Here is an 18921-nt window from a genome sequence, read left to right as displayed (position 1 = left end):
TTTGGTGTTTATTTTATTAAGAAGCCGTTTCCAAATGTAGTGGGTTTTTTCTTTCTTATAAAGAAAACTGTTTCTAATTCTGTTGATATTTTTGAGGCAAAGATTTGGTTGTTTAAAAAATGTTCACAAAAATTCTACTGAAAGGGTTTGTCATTTATGTGGCCAGCATGCTTTTTATTCCTGCTTGCTAGAAATGGAGCAGGAGATGGAAAAGGAAATGATCTGTGTAGATTCAGTAAGATACTGGCTTGATCAGTTTGGCTACTGTAAGGTCAGTAGAAGGCTTGCTTGAAAGATTATTGAAGGATTTACCATTATTAAGCTTAAAAGAATACCCTGCTTGACAACAGAACTTGTAGATAAGGAAGGAAAGGTGCATTTGTTAAGAAAAAAACCCCAATGAGTATATAAAAGGTTTAAGAAAACCATTGCCATAAATAATATGATTTTCTTATTAAAGCACTGGCATAAAGAATAGAATACCAGGTGAGATCCACTTAGCCATCCATAGAAAGTAAAATGTGTCTGAACCAGTACTTGTCTAGAATCCTTTTGCTGCTGATAGAAAGAAATGGGCATTGCCAGGTCTGTTTCATCGAATCTAAAATTAGGTATCCAATACAGGTCAACTAAACAATGTCCTATTCTCTGCTTATTTCTGTCTATTAACTATAAATGAACTTCACACAATTTGTTCAGATGTAGGCATCTGAAGTCTGGTTTTTCTTTTCCTCTAACACTAACTTGCTATGTTGCCTCCAACAAATCACACTCACTCAATGTCTTGTCTGTTTGGACAGAGACCTCTTCTGACACAAGGCAATCTTGTCCTGTGTGCTGATACAGTACTTGGTTCCCACAGAAGAAATAGGAAGGTTTAGAATTCTTGGAAGAGTTAATGTATCCTAAGGAAGCAGCAATTGACAGACATTAACTTGTGATCACAAGCAGTATCTTTGATGGACATGTTAGAGGAAGGGTAAAAGCTTCATGGAGAGCTCTCTGTTATGATTGGTGAGGGGACAGAGGTGAAAGCATCCTAATACAGAATGCTGTCTAAGCAACATTTATCCTATATAAAAAAAGGGAAAAAGAATCAAACCCGGCTTATATCAGGCCTTCTTCAAGCTCTTAAAAAAAAAAAAAAAAATCATCCATGTCTCACTGCATTTGCCAATGCATACTTAATTCCTGATGGCACAGTTAAAAACAGACCACCTTTTAGAGTAATAGAGATTACTGCAATGTGTATATTAAAGCTTTTTCACCTCTGAGGTGAATATTAATATTGACCTCTTGATACAGTGAAGCAATAAGCTGGACAAAATATGCAGGGAGCTAAATAGCTCTTCAGTTGTTGCAGGAGATCATTTCATGCACTGAGAAAGGATCACAAGAAATAGCAAAGGCAGAAATGACAGTGTAGAAGGACGAAGGCAGCAGGATTGGGATTGTCAGTTCAAGAAGATACAGCTCTGAGAAGCAGGATCTGAGAAATAGTCAGGGACTGAATCCATTGTATTATTAAAGAAGAAAACCTAACACATGATAGATAAATAAATGAGTTTGAGGATTTCTGACTTTGAGGAAGGAGATTGCAAAGTTTCTGAACTACCCTCTTGTTTAAAAAAAGGATATTTTTCATATATTCTTTTAGTGTTTGAAGATAGTGCAGCTAGAAGAAATGCATAGCTATAGTACAGATAAATGTTTTTATGTTATGCAGTATTCAAAAAGATAATTGCTACTACATTTAGAAGATAAAAATTTGATTCATTTAGAAGAACTGCATTCAGAAGATGGCAAATGATTATTTTATACAATTTTATTAGTAGACTTTTATTCATATAATTATTATTTTCCTCCCCTTCCTGGCTCATTCTTATAATCTTTCTCTGCTTGTATATTTTGGAATTTTTTTCTTTTAGTTTTAAAAAGGTATCTGTCCATTCTCCTCATTTTCTCCAAAGCAGAACATAAATCCAGCAAACATTAGGACTGAACTCTCAACCCAACCCTGTAAAAGCAGAATCATAATTAGGCAAAGTTAGTTTGTCTGTCACTGAATGTAAACAAGTTGAATAACTTTGTTATTTTCAAGTTTTGCCCCTACATTAGAATAATTCACACTACTTCAGGGAAATGACACCTGCTAATTAACCACAAGCAGACAAAGCACTTTAACAGCCATAATCAGTCATTTTCTCCTGCAGTTTTAAAAAGATTAAAAAAAAAAGAAGAAGAAAAGATCAAAACTTTTGTATCAAGATGTTTTCATGAATCGTCCTCTTGAGGAAACCTTACTGCTTGAAGTCGACTCAAATACAGTAAGTCACACATCTGTTCAGAATAGGAATTAAGTAAACACACATATATACCCCATTGTATTTTACACAAACACATATTTGGGACAGTGAAGTGACTTAGCTCCCACTACAAGTAGATATCTAAAGTGGTTAGTATGTACGGTCAATATGTATTTCTTGGATGACTCATTCCTAAAGAAGGTTTATATAATAATGAACCTGTAACTTCCCTAAGTTCCCTCCTTTTCCATTGACAAACCTTGCCTTTGATGTACACATCAGCATTGTAGGTGTCTGAAGTTAAGTGGTATGAATCACAACCCAACAATCCTGTCCCCGAATAATTTATATTCAACATGCACAAGAGAAATAAAGTATTGGCAAAAGGAAATATTATCCCTATTTTTCAGTGAGAGGATGAAGCATGGAAAATAAATCTCTTACACAAAGGTTCACTGAAAGTTTGTGATGGAATGAGAAGCTAACCCCAAACTACTGGAGTCCTGGTTCAGGAATCTAGTTATGCTTTTTTCCCCTCTGCTTTCACATTCTAAGACCCTGCAGAATTGTTGTTTCAATTGTATTTTTAAGAGTTCCTGTAAATCCTAATTTTTCAATTAATTTGCAATAATTTACAAAGTACATGTCCTGGTGGGCTACTGCATTAACCAAGACTGTACGGATTCTCTCCAGAATTGAGTGAAAAAGTTGAAATGAGATCAATAATCTTTCATAGGAACAGCAAAACCTTCTAGCTGTTTTCTCATTCACTCAATGCCTACGTTGGGTTGGAAAGAGCTGCTTACTGGGACACACTACGAAGAAAAACCTTAATGCTAGAAGTGGAAGACATACAAGAAAATGGCTTCACAGTAATTAGTAGTTGGCAAGCTAAATATAAAACCACAAAACCCAGATAATACAGTCTCAGTTCTACAGTAGCATGGAGAGGAAAATGAGCCCTGGGGAAAGGTGCTGAAACATAGGGAAAGAATTTACGGAAATCCATTTAAGAAACTGAGATTGTGAATGGTATTCACAAAATAAAAGGGGACTCCAAGGACAAAGAAAAAAGTGATAGCCTTTCTGGACATATGCCAAGAAAAGTGAGCATATTTGATATTTCCATTGTATGAATGAGAACCAGGTAGACACTATTATATAGAGATGGTGAACAGGTTGCAGGGCTACACAGTCTTTCTCTCATCACATGACTCAGAGCATGCTAGACCTTTAGTCCTTTGTCCCAACTGGCCATCTCTAGATACGGACTGATCCCCATTGTTATTTTTCTAGGTATCTGCATACCTTTTAACAATCCTTGAGCCAAATTAGAACAGCCTTTATTAAAAATTTGTAAGTTTCTCAACCACAGCTTCAGCTATTGCCACAAAATAATTATACACTTTAATAAGCTTCTGGAAGAGTTTATATGATGCGCTTGCTTGAGGTGGCAAGAGTCTGGAAGTTTTCACTAATCATTAAGGAAGGAGCTGCAGGAAATCTCACTCTGCAGGTCATCTAAAGGATTCTTTGTGGCCTTTGCTTTGAGAAATTATAATATCTCCATTGCAAGGCTTTGTAATTAGGCATGTGATATACCTGCAGGTGAGAGTAGCATATTTCCTTTCTATGATGAAATTCCACACAGATTGCCTGAGCTGTGTAGTGTTGAGCATTGCCATGTCCTTAGCTTTCCCAGGAAAATGTTAAGGATTGCTGCAATCCTGGAACAGTCCAGAGAACCTCATGCTGACATTACCAAAAAAGCAGCAGAACTGAAGCAAATGGCACTGTGCTGGGAACATCTTTGGGAAGTCTGGTTGTCATTTGTAGTAGATAGTGACCCAGACTTTCTTATCTTCATGTTTTGCAATCGTCGTGTAGTGTCAAGATGACCACCTCATCCTTGGGCAACTTTCTGGGAAGGGAGCCCCATTGCTGAAGGACAGCGAGCTGATGTCCTGGACAGATATAAGACACTGATAGTCTGTACTGTGATACTGGATGATCTGGATTTTCTGGTATATAAGTCTTGAATTCTACCTTTTCTCTACCAAAACGTATGCAAAATTATTCCTAAAAGCACATTGCTTAGGCTGCATCGTCCGAGTCCTGTGGATTAGGGGATCTCCAGACAGCCTTAATTTGGCCCTATCTGTAAACATATTGAAAGTTCCCTTGAAAATCTGACCTTACCCAGTATTTTGAAGGGACATCAGAAACAGAGCTAGGGATGGATGCCCATATGTGTGGCGTGTCCTAACACTTAATTCACTTTACAATCCAAGCAACTTTCCTTTACTGTTGTATTTTTTATTACAGACATATACATGCACACATATATGCTTATATAAAAATATTGAGAGAAAGGAAGCTGTGTTTTCCATTCAGTATGAAGAAACATCTTGATTGACTTGATTCCCTGTAATGATTCTTGAAGACAGGTAAAATAAAAAGGCCAAGGACCTCACAAACTCTATGCTACACCTGTAATTGCAGTACTTAAGGGTTCTTAACCACAATGCAGAAGAATAAAAGGAAACTATCTCAACACAAGCACTCTTGGATAGATGCTAAGTCTGTTCACTTTTTTCTTAGACCACCAGTTGACCCAGTGAACAAGTTCTTTCCAACTTCAGAAGAATCTACTCTTTATCCATTCCAGGTGGGAACGAGCAAGGTTGTATGTTGCCATGGCAGCAGTTAGACTGAGAAGGGGCTAAGTAGAAAAGGTGGCAAAGGCAGCCAAAAATAAAAAGTTATAAATAAGTGGGATTCTGTTTATCTGCAGTTAGGTGGATGGGGTTAAGCTCCCACCCTGATGCCTAGGAGCCCTGGTTGTGAAAGTGTTTTAAACCCCAAGTGTCGCGATGGGATCTGTGGTGATGGGTTGTTAATCAATAGGATCACAGGCATTTAACAAGATCTTGTTTGTCCAGCCTACAGAGGATCCTCTGTTTCAGTGCACATACCCATTCTCCACTACCTGTTTATTACTCAGCACCGTATAATGTAAGCTGTGGTTCCTCTGTGTGCCTCCTTGAGCAATAAAGGCTCATTCAGTTCCTACAGAGTAGGCATCCTTGAGTAACAAGTGAGTATTACTATGTAGGAACAGTTCAGAGATTTAATAATTTTTCCCTTTAATCTCCCTGAAAGTTCATCACAAGCTTGTTCCTGGCCTGCTTTGATGCAATGGGAAGAGTCCAGTCCTTGCAGGCAAAATCCTGGTGGCAAATAGATTATTCCTAGTTTCTATTTTCAGTTCTGCACTTTCCTGTTGTACATATTTGCACTCAAATGGTTTTGGTTAGATGGTGAAATACAGCACTCTTAAAAAAAAAAAAAAAGGTCTACAGACTTGCAAACCTACATCAGTAATTGCAGCCAAACAAACCATGCAACTCAAAACCCATCAAAGAGATCGTGTGAAGCTGGAATCACTGAAGGCTGTAAAGTTTAAAGAATTGAATAAAATATTTGATATAACCCAGCTATTTGACATATGACCGATGTAGGATTCAATGTGTGGCTGGTAGGTTAGATGCAATCAGGAAGTACAATTAATTGTCTGTATGAGTTGTTGCAACTACTTATTTCTTCTTCCTTTCTTTTCTGAGAACACCAGTATTTTCTTCACCATGTTATAAGATATTAAATTGCTATATGGGATGGATAAGTGTGGTAGCCATGGGATAGAAATGGGCATGTGTTGCAACACATCACTTGTGTGTTCTTTCATATAATCAGAAATCAGCTGATCAAGATTTACCTTTCTTTTGGCCATGTTATGAGAGAGCGGTTGATGTATACAGTCCCTGAGTACTTCCATGTGAGGCTGTAATTTCCCCATTAGCTAAAATGCAGCTTACTGTTGCAGGTGGCTGAACAGTGGTTACAACTTAAGTTACTTAAGGCTTAATAAATGAGATAGTACTTGAAATGTGTCGTTGCTAATTTCAAAAAATATGACTGTCTTGATGTCATTCCCACCCACACATGCCTAACTTTGTCCATCTATTTTTCTTATTCTTGCTTTTTTACCCTGCAGCAACTTTGTCATCCTCAGCTGCCATCTTCACTTAATGACAAAAAGAACATCAGGATATGTAGGCCCCAAGAAGCAATGAAAAACATAACCCAGATTCTGCTGCAATAAAGAAATAACAAGACACAATATGAAATAGTCTCTGAACACTCTTTTATCTGAATAGCCCAGTTATGTCAATCAGATTAGTGATTAAAATAATAAAAATAAAAGCAATGTTTTTTTTTAGAATGAATGTGGTAATTTGGCTTTTAGACCTTTTTTGTATTAATCTAACCAAACAATCAGCAATGAGTTCCTTGGGTTGCTGTGAAACTTGCTGACTTGGTCAATTAAACTGTCATAGTACTTGCAGGGCCCGCAGCAGGGACAATGCTTTTCTTGGTGACTATGGGGTCTGCTCCCACCAGAGCTTTATCACCCTTGGTAAAATCTTTGTTTTCCCTGCTGGGCAGTGCATGTTCTGGCACCAAGATGAGGACACACCAGATCAGCAGGTTACTGTGCCTGCCTGCTGAGGTCCCACCAGCAAGACATCTCCAGAGCTGCCACTGCCCCACAGTTCTGCAAGACAGTAACCTAAATTACCTTAATGCATTGCTTTGAAACTCATTGCAAATATATTATCCATGCAGGAGGCTGTAATAAGATATCCACCCTACTCCCTGTGCCCTGGTACCTGTGAAAGCACATTCATTAGAAGGAAGCTGGAGTGCTCCCAAACAGTCGCCATGGAGTGCACCTGCCCTGCAGTGTAGATACAGCCAGAGCTGCTGTGCGTTTGGAATAGATTTGCTTCATCTAACTCAAGGTGTCAGCTGTTTAAGTCTCAGCAAGTCATACCTGGCCCTTTTAAGAAAACAAAAAGAGTTTACTGTAATTGGAAATAAGTAAACACCTCTACAGTGCAAGTTGAGAAAGGCTGAGAAGGGTAATTTGGGATGCAGTCACCTTCCACTGCGTATAAATCTGGCTGTACTGAAGCTGATGACTAGCAGAGAGCTGGCCAACTGTTGGACTTTGAAGTGTATGCTGCCCTTTGTATGTTATTGTAGAATATTATCAAATTTGCGTAGAATATAAGACTATTTATTTATGAGCGCATAAGCTTTAATAGATGTGTGGTTGCCCCACATAAGACCTGAGCTTTGCATGCTGGAATGTCATGCCATTTCACATTGTAGTTGTTTTTAAAGACCTAGTAATTAGTTTACAACATATAGAGTCAAATGATGCATGTGTAACTTACATATTGATTGAGATAGTGATTTAAAAAGTCAAAATTCAGTTTTATGAGCACATAATGTAATCCCCAAGCTCTTGCACCCTTTTTGTACCCTTTTTGAACCCTTTGGTATTTTGTAATTTCAGTTTCCCAGTGCAGCTGACAGAAATTTGGTAATAACATATGTTTTGCACTTTTAACTTGGAAGGATAAAGCTAAATATATTTTAGAAATTAATAGGTTATAGCATTACATTGTATTATTTACTATTGAAATAGTACAATGTTGTAGGACCTAGAAATTGAAATAAACCTTGGAAATAACTTACATTGCTTTTTGGGGTTCACTGTAATGAAGATAAAAATGAAATTAGAATATATTTCTGTGAAAAAAAAAAAACATAGTGGATCAACAAACTTATCTTTTGTGCTCTCTAGGGTTACAGAAAGGACTTCAGCATCTTGAAAACCACCATCCCTTAGCAGTTAACAATTTAAAATGAGTACAGTCCAAACCATTAAGAACAATATTAGCAAAGCAAGAAAGAGACAAAATTCAGCAGAGACAGTCAAACCTTGTATGGAGATAAAACTGCAGGAAAGAAGCAGTGCTCAAAAAGTGTACTTGACTGATTTGTAAGAACTTTTTTTTGGTCAGGCTTGTGGTTCTTTCAAAGAAACAACATGTGTCTTTCTCAGGTATTTCTGGGCGCTCTGCTCTGTTGCTGAAGCATTAGCAGACTGACAACAATCAGCCCAGAGTGGATTTAAAATACTGTTGTTTCAACATCCCCTACTTCTGTACATATTGCTCATTCTGCATGCTGGAAATGGAATACAATTCTCCTTTTCTTGAAAAGTGTGTTCTTAGCATAAACTAGATGCCTGCTTTTCTGATTTGGAACATCTAAACTCTCACTTCATGAACAGTTATGAGTCAAAAAAACGAAGAATATTATTGGCACGTTCTGAGTCATATTGCTATTTTAATATCTACACATTATACTTGCACAGATTCTCACAAGAGAATGAATTACCTCCAGACAAAAAAAGAAAAAGAAAAAAAAAGAGAGAAAAAGAAAACAGAAAGAAAAAGAAAAAAGGCATGGTAGATGTTTTCCCAATCTTCTAACTTAAACTTTATATAAAATGTTTTTTAAAATGTATTTTCAATTACTAACAGGTTTTCTGTAGCCATTAAAAAGAAATGTTTCTAATGAATTTATAAAGGTTACACAGAATTTCATTTATCTGGATTCACTATGCTTAGATACCAGGAAAGATCAAGGAATTCATATTGGTTACTTATAATGAGGTAATCAGGCTTTAATGAAAATCAACAGTTATTAGATAATCAGTTCAGCCTGGTGACTATTGGTCTGTTATTGCAGGGCAAGAATAATTAAAGGGCACTTAAGGTATGGAAAAAATAGCAGCCAGAAACTGATGTGCCTATAGAAGTCTCCAAACAACAGACATTTAATAGCCCTTTATAGGTTACTATAGCAACACACTTTGATAACTCATCTGCCCGCACCGTAGTAAAACAAGGGGCACAGGGCTCTTCAGAAAGTGCAATCTCCTTTAAGCAGATCTATAAGCATTGCAGATGAACAGAACTCTAAACATTCCTCCATGAATATTCATGAACTAAGTTGTTTTTTGTTGCCTGCCTAGTCAGCAGTCACAAAACACATGGTGTGTGTTGGCAGCATCTTGCCTAGGTAGAGGGCTATGGACTGAGGCAATGGCAGGAACCAGGACCTGTGAGGCTGACTGACATTTCCATCTGTAGCGAAGGCTGGTAATTAACAGGAAGGAGTGTGCCTGCAGCATTGCACCATCTGCTAGGGAAACGGCTCAATAAGAAAGGAGCTGGATATCATCTCAGTGGTGGCTCGATCTGGTTCCGACATGAGGCTGGGCATCTGTTAGCTGAGGAGATAGGCTATTAGGAAATTCGACTGGGAATGAACAACATGGAAAGAGCACTCTGACCTAGCCCATAAAAGCATCTCTTCAGAAATGGTGTCTTTTTATCTTACTTACACAAGTCTTCTGAAAATGGTTTGCTGAGGGACCATTATGGATCTGTTTGAAGTAACACAATGGTTTCAAAAATGCTGCTTAATTCCAACACAAAATTCTTGAAATCAGGATACAGCTGTCATCTTTTGACAATAGAGCTAATTTCAGAGTGAGGATATGAGGTTAAATTCCTTCTTCTGTTGTTTGTTTTTTGGGGGCAGGAAAGAAAATTAACTTTTAACTATTGTATAGTTTAACTCTCAGAACACAGCAAATCTGGGATACTCAAATGGAAAACATACAGAGATGAAGGCATAAAACCTTGCCATCTTTTGAATGCAGGATTGTGCAAAACACAACAGTCAAAAGGGATGTTGGTTTATGTTATCTGTGTGTATCTATATATGACTAAATATATATATAGGTATGTAAGTTACACAACAAACTTTTTTCTGATAGCTATTCAAGTAGCTTGTGGTTTGCAGAAAGTGATTTTCAGGGTGTTAAGATAGATTGGTTCTTTGTGCCGGGAGATCGATATATGTATCCAGTTATGCAATTTAAAATATTCAGACTGTAAATAGTATTATTAAAGGCTTTTAAAGCATAATAAATTATAGTGTTCATGGAAATGACAGTCTGATGTTCCTCAGGCCTCTGCTAATCTACAGATTCATAAAAATTTTGGTAAATTTCTCTGTTTCTGTCTGCTGACATTCTTGAAATGTCTTTGGGTGAGGAACTATCTTTGAATCCTTTTCCTCTGGCCCATAGTGCTGAAAGCAACCGTGCCCATGTTGTATGTGTAGCAACATGCTCTGTTGACATCATCATTGGTTATATTACATCAATGCCTACAGATGTGAAGCATCTCAGGCTGTGTTTGTGCACCTATTAAGTGCGGAGACATCTACTGAGTTGCTGTAATTTAGCAAGTTGAACAGTGACAAGCGTCAGTGTGTTTTATTTTCTATCTATGGCCAATGTGACACAACGTGATTTAGTGTAACTCTCACTGCCTGCAGGATAAAGTAACTCCTATCACGCTGCAATTGCAGACTGAGAGCACTTATGAGTACTACAGCTGGGCTTCTGTTTGCTTAGACTGTGGTAACTTGGTTGTATGTCAGAGTCATAAGGGTGACTTTAGTCACCTTGTGTGAGTTTTCCGGGCTTTGTCTACAGTCAGTGAACAGAGGTAGCACTTCCAATAGACAATTCTGGTGTTTCAAGGGGCTGATGTGACTATATGTTGAGCTTAGGCTTGATGCCTACCTTTTAAATCCCCGTCCTAATTGTCATTCCCTTCCCACAGAATTTCCCATAGAAATGTTGACATGCACAAATAAGTTCTGGGAAAATGAGCTTACATCAAGAACCCCAGCAAATAAACTGAGTATCCAATAGAGACCAGCTATTTCATATTATGGGAGCTTAGAACATGGAAAAGAAAGGTGGTACATCCCAGAAGGTGACAGAGTTGATTTGATCATTATACAGAAGTATCTCTGACAAAAAAACTCAAAGTTTTACTTGCATACATTTAATATTTTGTTGTTTTCTTTTTTTCTGTTTCCCTCCATAGATTTTAAGCTGTTCTCTTTGCAAAAATAATTTTGTATTGTTTTCTGGAAACACTGGTGAATATTTGGCTCTTCCCCATAATAACAACTGTCTTGCCCCCCACAGAGGTTATACAGCTGTATTTATATTTCAACTCCACCCCTTTCAAGGGGAAACAGAAACCGTGTAGGGTCTACTCTCCTAGGGACTCAGAAACCAGTTATGTGTAATGCAATTTTAATAATTAGCACCATATATCCCTTTGTCAAAGTGTGTGGTGTGAAAGACTGGAAGGTCACAGTCTACGTAGTGAGTATGGTCAGGACACACAGACTTTCTGCTACTATTCCTGTCAATATCTTTTACAAGGAGGTGTGCAAATTAGGGTGCTTATAAGTTACTCTCCTCTTACAGAGCTCCCTAGTCATAAAACTACAGGCAACAATGTCCTTGTAGAAAAAATCAACAGGCAACCAGAAAAGCACTTTTTGTGAACTCAGGGGCTAATCAAGCAGAAATCACCAGTGTCTGTTCTCTGCAACTGAAGGCTGACAATTGAAGTCTGATCTACAGCCAGTAAAATGGACAAATCTTTCTTTTTTTTTTTGTTTCCCAAATATTGATTTTCTTGACAGCAGGTTCCTCACTTTTCAATCAAGGGCAATATGTCTTCAGTCAACAATTTTCCCTTTTTTTCCTTTCTTTGTGTCTACGTGCATGTGTATAACACTGTTCTTAAAGCTCTTTGCAGCTGGTTGTCATCTGAATGACTGCCAATAGCCTCCGAGAGCACTACCCCCTCCTGAACACATCATTTGGCTCCCTGAGTTTATTTACTAGTGAAAGCTCTGCATGCACGGAGTCAGTCAGATATGACTCTCAGAGGAAAGAGATGGGTGTGGTTGTGGCATTTGGGGAAATGAGTTGGGAGAGGAGACAGAAATACCATTTGGCAAGTGAGAGGATGTGCCCTGCCGTTGTCTGAAGCCACGTGCCAAGGCAGGGCAGCCCAAGAAGGCCCGGTGGAAAATTTCTGATCAGCAGAGTCCTAAGACAATGGGTAGTTTAAATAAAACACAGTATAGCCTCTCAGGCAGAGGATTTTCTTGTAGATGGGGGAGTTGAGAGAGTGGTGGTAGTGGAAAGGGAATGATGCAAATCCTTTTGAAATCCACAGAAGGGTTAATTGATTTCAGTGGGCTTTCTCCTAGGCCTGAAATGTTTACCTCACAGTGAAAATGATTTTAAACATACAGCTGTAATTGTTTAGTTTGATATTAATTGCGAGTAAGTGGATTCAGTCCCAGAAGATTTCACAGCAATGCGCTAAGTAAGAATTCATTTAGGTATCATTGCTAAGAGGCTGAGATTCAGCACCGAGCTATTAAGCCCACACACACACTCACACACACGAACAGTCCCAGCATCCAGTTTCTATCTGCAAACATGGTGTCTTACTCTGTCCAGCGAGATGAACCTGAAACTTGTGGGTCCTGACATCCCCTTTTAGTGCTAAGCTTGAAAGCATTCTCCAAGGGAAAGGTTCAGAGGTAATTTTGGAAACCCAGAATGCCAATTTGCACTTCCCTGAACTGAAATAGGGCCGCCTAATTACAGCAGTCAGTAGTGCACTGAGTTGATACAAAAGAAGAAAAATAAATATTATTATTCATTATTTGAATTGCATTTGCATGTACAATTCTTCCAAACTCATCTAAGGCTGCTGAATCAACAAACAGAACACTACAGTTCAGAACAAATGAGATTTTTGCTGCCTTATTAATTCTGTGGGATAAATATGAAGAACTGGGTCTGCTATCAGATGGCACTTGAAAGATAATAACTCCAGCTACTCTGCCTGAAAGGGTTAAATAGTTCTGCTTGCCCAGTATCTGAGCCCTGTTTTTATAAACACTTCAAGAAAATGATGAGTTTAACCCAAAGAAACGGATGGGCAGTACAGATTCGAACCCAACGTGAAGACTCCCGGCAAAATGACTTTGGCAGGTAGGATTTCTCCCAGGTTCGAACCACACAGACAATAGGATGAGCACGCATCCAAGACCGGGGGCTTTTATTCAGACTCAAAAGTCCGAATTCTTCTTAGCTTAATAAAACCTTCTGAAGTCTCCTTCAAAAAGCCCCTGCGTAGTTTGGCAGGCCGGCGTGAGCGCTGGGCTCTGCCGGAGAGGGGAGCTGTGGGGGCGCAGGGGAGGAGGGAGGCAAACGGCGGGGCAGGATGCTGTCAGTCCGTGGTGCATTGGCAGGGCTGCATGGGGAGAGTTTGCACAGCACCTGCCTGCACGATAGCTGGCTCTAGCCAGTGTCATTAGCCACTCATTTCATAAGCATTAAAGTCAGCCATAAAATTATAAATGAAATAAAATGGAAAAAAAAAAAAAAAAAAAAGCAGCAAACCATAATGTAACAGAACAGTGAAGGGAAAGGGATGGTATTGTGCAAAACTTTAAAACAATTTAACTTCAATGTTGAAGTCCAGCCCCTGCAGATGCAGAGAAACAGTTTATGTGCATAAAGGCATTTAACTGTACAGAGAAGGTATCCATATATGTACAAAGCTTCCAGTGCTACAGAGGATGAAAAGGGGAGGAAATAAAAGCTGAAGGTTTACTCTATAGTGGGGACACAATGCTCAAAGGCCACAGCATTTGGAACATGTTGAAGTCAGTGTGATTCTCAATATTCTTCATAATGAAGAAGAGGGGTTGTTTCTTTCTCTTTTTTTTTTTTTTTTTTGCTTGCCTCAGTCATACAACTAATTATTTAGTGGTCTTTCAAACCTTTTGTAATCTTGACTTGAGAAAGCACTGAAAGATATTAATTCTTAGCCATGTGTCTCATAAATGAAGGCCATTCTGCTATACTTAATGACAAGGCTGAGGCAGCAAGATGTCATTTGCTTTTTTCTCGGTTTTTAAATTGCTTTCTAAATGAACTACAGCTGTGAGGGCCAGGTGCTGTGATCCCTTTAGAAAGATCAGGAAATGATGAAATCCAAAATTTCAAAGTGTGATGGATGTCAGCTCCCGATTTGGTGTGTGTGTGAGGTCACCCCCATGCACCTGGTGCTATCTCCACAGCAGAATCACTTTACTGTGGAAAAAAAAAAAAAATAGATGCACATGTCGAGTGTAAGAGTAACAATATGAGATGCAGTTTATAATTATCCCTTTGTTTTCTCCTCATCGAGATGGAAATGACGGATATATAGTGTGTGTGCTTCTTGTTCTAGGTGCTGCAGAGTATATTAAAGCAAGTTTTTAGTTAAAATAACCAACATGGCTGTGTAGTCAGTTGAGCAGCCACCACACAGGGAATGCGCTGCTAGAAAAATAAGAGCTCACTGACTAACTTTACTTAATTAGAAATCGTAGCTGCAAGGTCAAGAATTCTATTAACTAAAATGTATTTTACAGAAGATGGCTTGGAAGGTGACTGAGGTGCACTAGAGGAAACAATGCTTTTGTTGCAGTTACTCCAGGGTTTTTAACCGACTCTGCAATAATTCAAGAAGATTGGCTGAAGCTTTTTAAAAAGCACTGTTGAAATATTATTACTGTCTTTATTGAAGATATAACTTAATCCTAGAAAACCAGCACACAGCCTCAGCGAGAGGGACACCCTCTCAGGAAAATGTGCATAAAACACACACACTGAAAGCTGTAGTCCTACTCTCTGATACTGTCATTTGACATGTCGCTGTGTTGCAGTGGCCGCTGCAGATTCTACGGTGTTTGTGGACATTGCCAACTGCTTCCCCCATTGTGCTCCTCTTTGTGCATTAGCCAAATTGCTCCTCTGAACCAGCACAAAGACTTACCCGCTCTGGCAAGCCACCAAAAAGATCCAGTCCACAAAACACAAGATATGTCAAAATCAGCCTCTGGACTGTCCGACTGCAGAACAAATGAAAACATTCAGAGGCAGTATTCTCTGTTGTGCAAGGATACATGGCATCTCCTGCTGAATTTTAGTAACAGAGAAGTAAAAAATAAAAAGGTTGTACCCCAAGTTTTCTAGCGACTGGGAAGTTTTTGTTGCAGATTAATTCTTTTTGAAAAATGCATAGTTTTACATTAAACACATCTAAATGCAGGCCTTCATTATGAGCTCATCCTCAGTTCTCTAAGCTCCTGTATCATCAAACTGGATTAGAAACTTTTTGTGAGCAGGATTTTGACTTCCAGTACATTGTCATTCTTAGGTAAAGCATAGTCAAAGCAATGTGCAGAAATGTGAATAAAAAATTAAATTACTGCATGTGGATGGAAACATCAGAACAGGGCCACAAGGTCTTCAAAAGGAATGACTGGGATGTTTGCTTCACAAAACACCGTGTTTATTACCTGTGGGGAGAATTCTTAGCTTGCTAGAAATTTTTCTACATTGATCAGAGTAACATCATACCATGTCAAAGAACTGGCTACAAAACTGCCAACTCAGACAGTTTTAGGATTCTTGTAATAGGCCTAAATGAAGTACATCTAGTTACTTCTTGTCTGCATTTTGAAAAGAGGAAAATTTTTGAAACATCTACCTTAGATTCGCATACCGGACAAATGATGCTTGGATTTTATTTGTTGAGAAAGCAGAACACTCTAGTTTTGCCTAACCCCATAAATTTTATGGAATGTCAAATTGAGTGACTGTCAAAAGAAGTTCACATCACCTATCTACTCACAGATTTCCAAGCGATCCATTACCATGAATAAAGAACTACAAGGAAGTCTTCAATCTGAAGGACAGACAAGGGATTGTTCCTAAGTAAGAAGCAGTGAATTATGGGTACAAACGCATCTAAATTCATAGATTCATAGATTCATAGATTCATAGAATCATGGAATGGTTTGGGTTGGAAGTGACCTTAAAGATCATCTAGTTCCAACCATCCTGCCATGGGCAGGGACACCTTCCACTAGACCAGGTTGCTCAAAGCCCCATCCAACTTGGCCTTGAACACTTCCAGGCATGAGGCATCCACAACTTCGCTGGGCAACCTCGTCCAGTGCCTCACTGCCCTCATAGTGAAGAGTTTCTTCCTTATATCTAATCTAAATCTACCCTCTTTCAGTTTATAGCCATTAGCCCTTGTCCTATCGCAACAGGCCCTTGTAAAAAGTCCCTCTCCAGCTTTCTTGTAGGCCCCCTTCAGATACTGGAAGGCTACTCTAACGTCTCCCTGGAGCCTTCTCTTCTCCAGATTGAACAACCTCAACTGTCTCAGCCTGTCTTCACAGGAGACGTGCTCCAGCCCTCTGATCATCTTCGTGGCCCTCCTCTGGACCCTCTCCAACAGGTCCATGTCCTTCTTATGTTGGGGGCCCTAGAGCTGAATGCAGTACTCCAGGTAGGGTCTCACCAGAGCGGAGTAAAGGAGGAAAGTCACCTCCCTCAACCTGCTGGTCACGCTTCTTTTGATGCAGCCCAGGATATGGTTGTCCTTCTGGGCTGCAATCACACATTGCTGCGTCATGGTGAGCTTCTCATCAACCAAGACCCCCAAGTCCTTCTCCTCAGGGCTACCCTCAATCCATTCTCTGTCCAGCCTGTATTTGTGCTTGGCATTGCCCCAACGCATGTGCAGGACCTTGCACTTGGCCTTGTTGAACTTCATGGGGTTCACATAAGCCCACTTCCAAGCCTGTCAAGGTCCCTCTGGATGGCATCCCTTCCCTCCAGTGTGTCAACCATACCACACAGCCTGGTGTCATTGGTAAACTTGCTGAGAGTGCACTTAATCTCACTGTCCATGTCGTCGACAAAGATGTTAAACAGCTCCAGTCCCAACACTGACCCCCGAGGAATAGCACTCATCATGGGTCTCCACTTGGACATCGAGCTGTTGACTGCAACTCTTTGAGCATGACCATCCAGCCAATTCCTTATCCACCGAGTCGTCCATCTGTCAAATCCACGTCTCTCCAATTCAGAGACAAGGATGTCATGTGGGACAGCGTCAAATGCTTTGCACAGGTCCAGGCAGATGACGTCAGTTGCTCTTCCCTTATCCACCAATGCTGTAACCCCACTGTAGAAGGCCACCAAATTTGTCAGGCACGATTTGCCTCTAGCGAAGCCATGTTGGCTGTCACCAATCACCTCCTGATTTTCCATGTGCTTTAGCAGAGTTTCCAGGAGGTTCTATATATTGCTGACACAGAAGTTAAAAAATTATGGTTTCTTTGAATCCACAAATGACTTTCACCCAGACTAGCTTCAAGACTTTCAGATTTACAAAGAGATCATTTGGCCATTGAGACAGATGACAGGCCTTGACCTAAGAGATTCCTGTTCAATTTGGGAGAAAGTTTTCTTTGATGGCCTCTCCATCAACTTGGTATTTGGATCAGAGATACGAAGAGTGTGTGAGGTTTTATGTCAGATCAGTTCAACTATGGTATCATGCAGTTGATTTTTTCAGGCAATTGGGTCCAGAAAATGAAATCCTTTACTTAGGTCCAAATGTTCAAATACTCTAATAAGAAGATCCTGTTGTCTCATTTCATGGCAAAGTACACTTTTAAAAGACGTTTGTGCTATGCATAGGAATGGCTGAACAGGGCCCCACATCCCCATGTCCTGCATCCAACAATGGTCATAAATAAATAAGAAAAATAATATTAAAAAAATTCAAGCATATTTCCCCTAAAATTTTTCATAATACATTTTATGCAAAGCACCTTTTGGCCATGAGCTGTAACTCCTTGCTAATGCAGATTGCATTATTAAAGTATTGGCAGGTTCTGGACTGCTATCTACTAGGTTCTGATCTTTACAAAGTCTTCAGAAAGAAAAGACAAAGATAGGCAGAAATAGACACTAAACAAAATCCCTGGATTGAGATGCCTCTGGGTTATGGGGATGTCAGTGTTACAACACTAACTCCTCTGAAGATCACTTTTGGAAATCTTTTTTTATCTGTACCAAAGTCTATACCAAAATGCCAGATTGAGATTTCATGTGTCTGTGGTTTGAACCTATTTCTGTCTTTCTGTTGGTTCAATTTGCAGTAGACATTGTGAGAAATTAAACTCACAGATACCTTGTGTAATGATACACTAATTAAAATTTAAGAAAAGGAAAAAGGAAAAAGGGAAAAGAAACTAAAACTGCACCACCCTTCAGTCTGATTGGAGCAAATCTATCGTTAACCTCTGGGGAGCCACTAGTTTTTCCAACACAGCTGCAACAAAGCAGCTTTATCCATCCTCATGCTTCTATTCTTTAATGGCTTTATTGTAGTTAAAATGATTGGTATTTGTAATGGTAAAAATTTCTTTGTAATTAACTGTTTTAAATAGTTCCAGGTATTTACTTTACATTGTTAAAATATTTTTGTCATATGCAGTTGTAATACAGCTTGATGTAGTGGGAGAGCAGGGGGAGAGGAGTCTTTTGTAGACAGGTTTGAATATATGATTCCACGGATCAGCTATTTGTTAATTTTATGCAGGCTGTCTCCAGTTTCTGCATCTCACAGTTTGGGCACAACAGGAGGTGACACTGTTAACTGTTACTCTTTTCACTTACTTTTTTTCCCCTAGCTGAACATAAACATATCATTACACAGTTACACTACACTATATTTAGAGTTGATTTTTAACCATCTATTAGATAAAAAGACTAGAGCTGAGCTAAAATACCTGGAACGAACCCGGAAGGTCTAACAGAATGGCACTACCCACAGAAATTCTGGTGTGAGTAAGGTATTTCAACACTGTGATAGTG

The sequence above is a fragment of the Pelecanus crispus genome, chromosome 3, assembly GCF_030463565.1.
Source record: "Pelecanus crispus isolate bPelCri1 chromosome 3, bPelCri1.pri, whole genome shotgun sequence".
NCBI lineage: Eukaryota > Metazoa > Chordata > Aves > Pelecaniformes > Pelecanidae > Pelecanus > Pelecanus crispus.
This window is presented reverse-complemented; position numbering follows the sequence as displayed.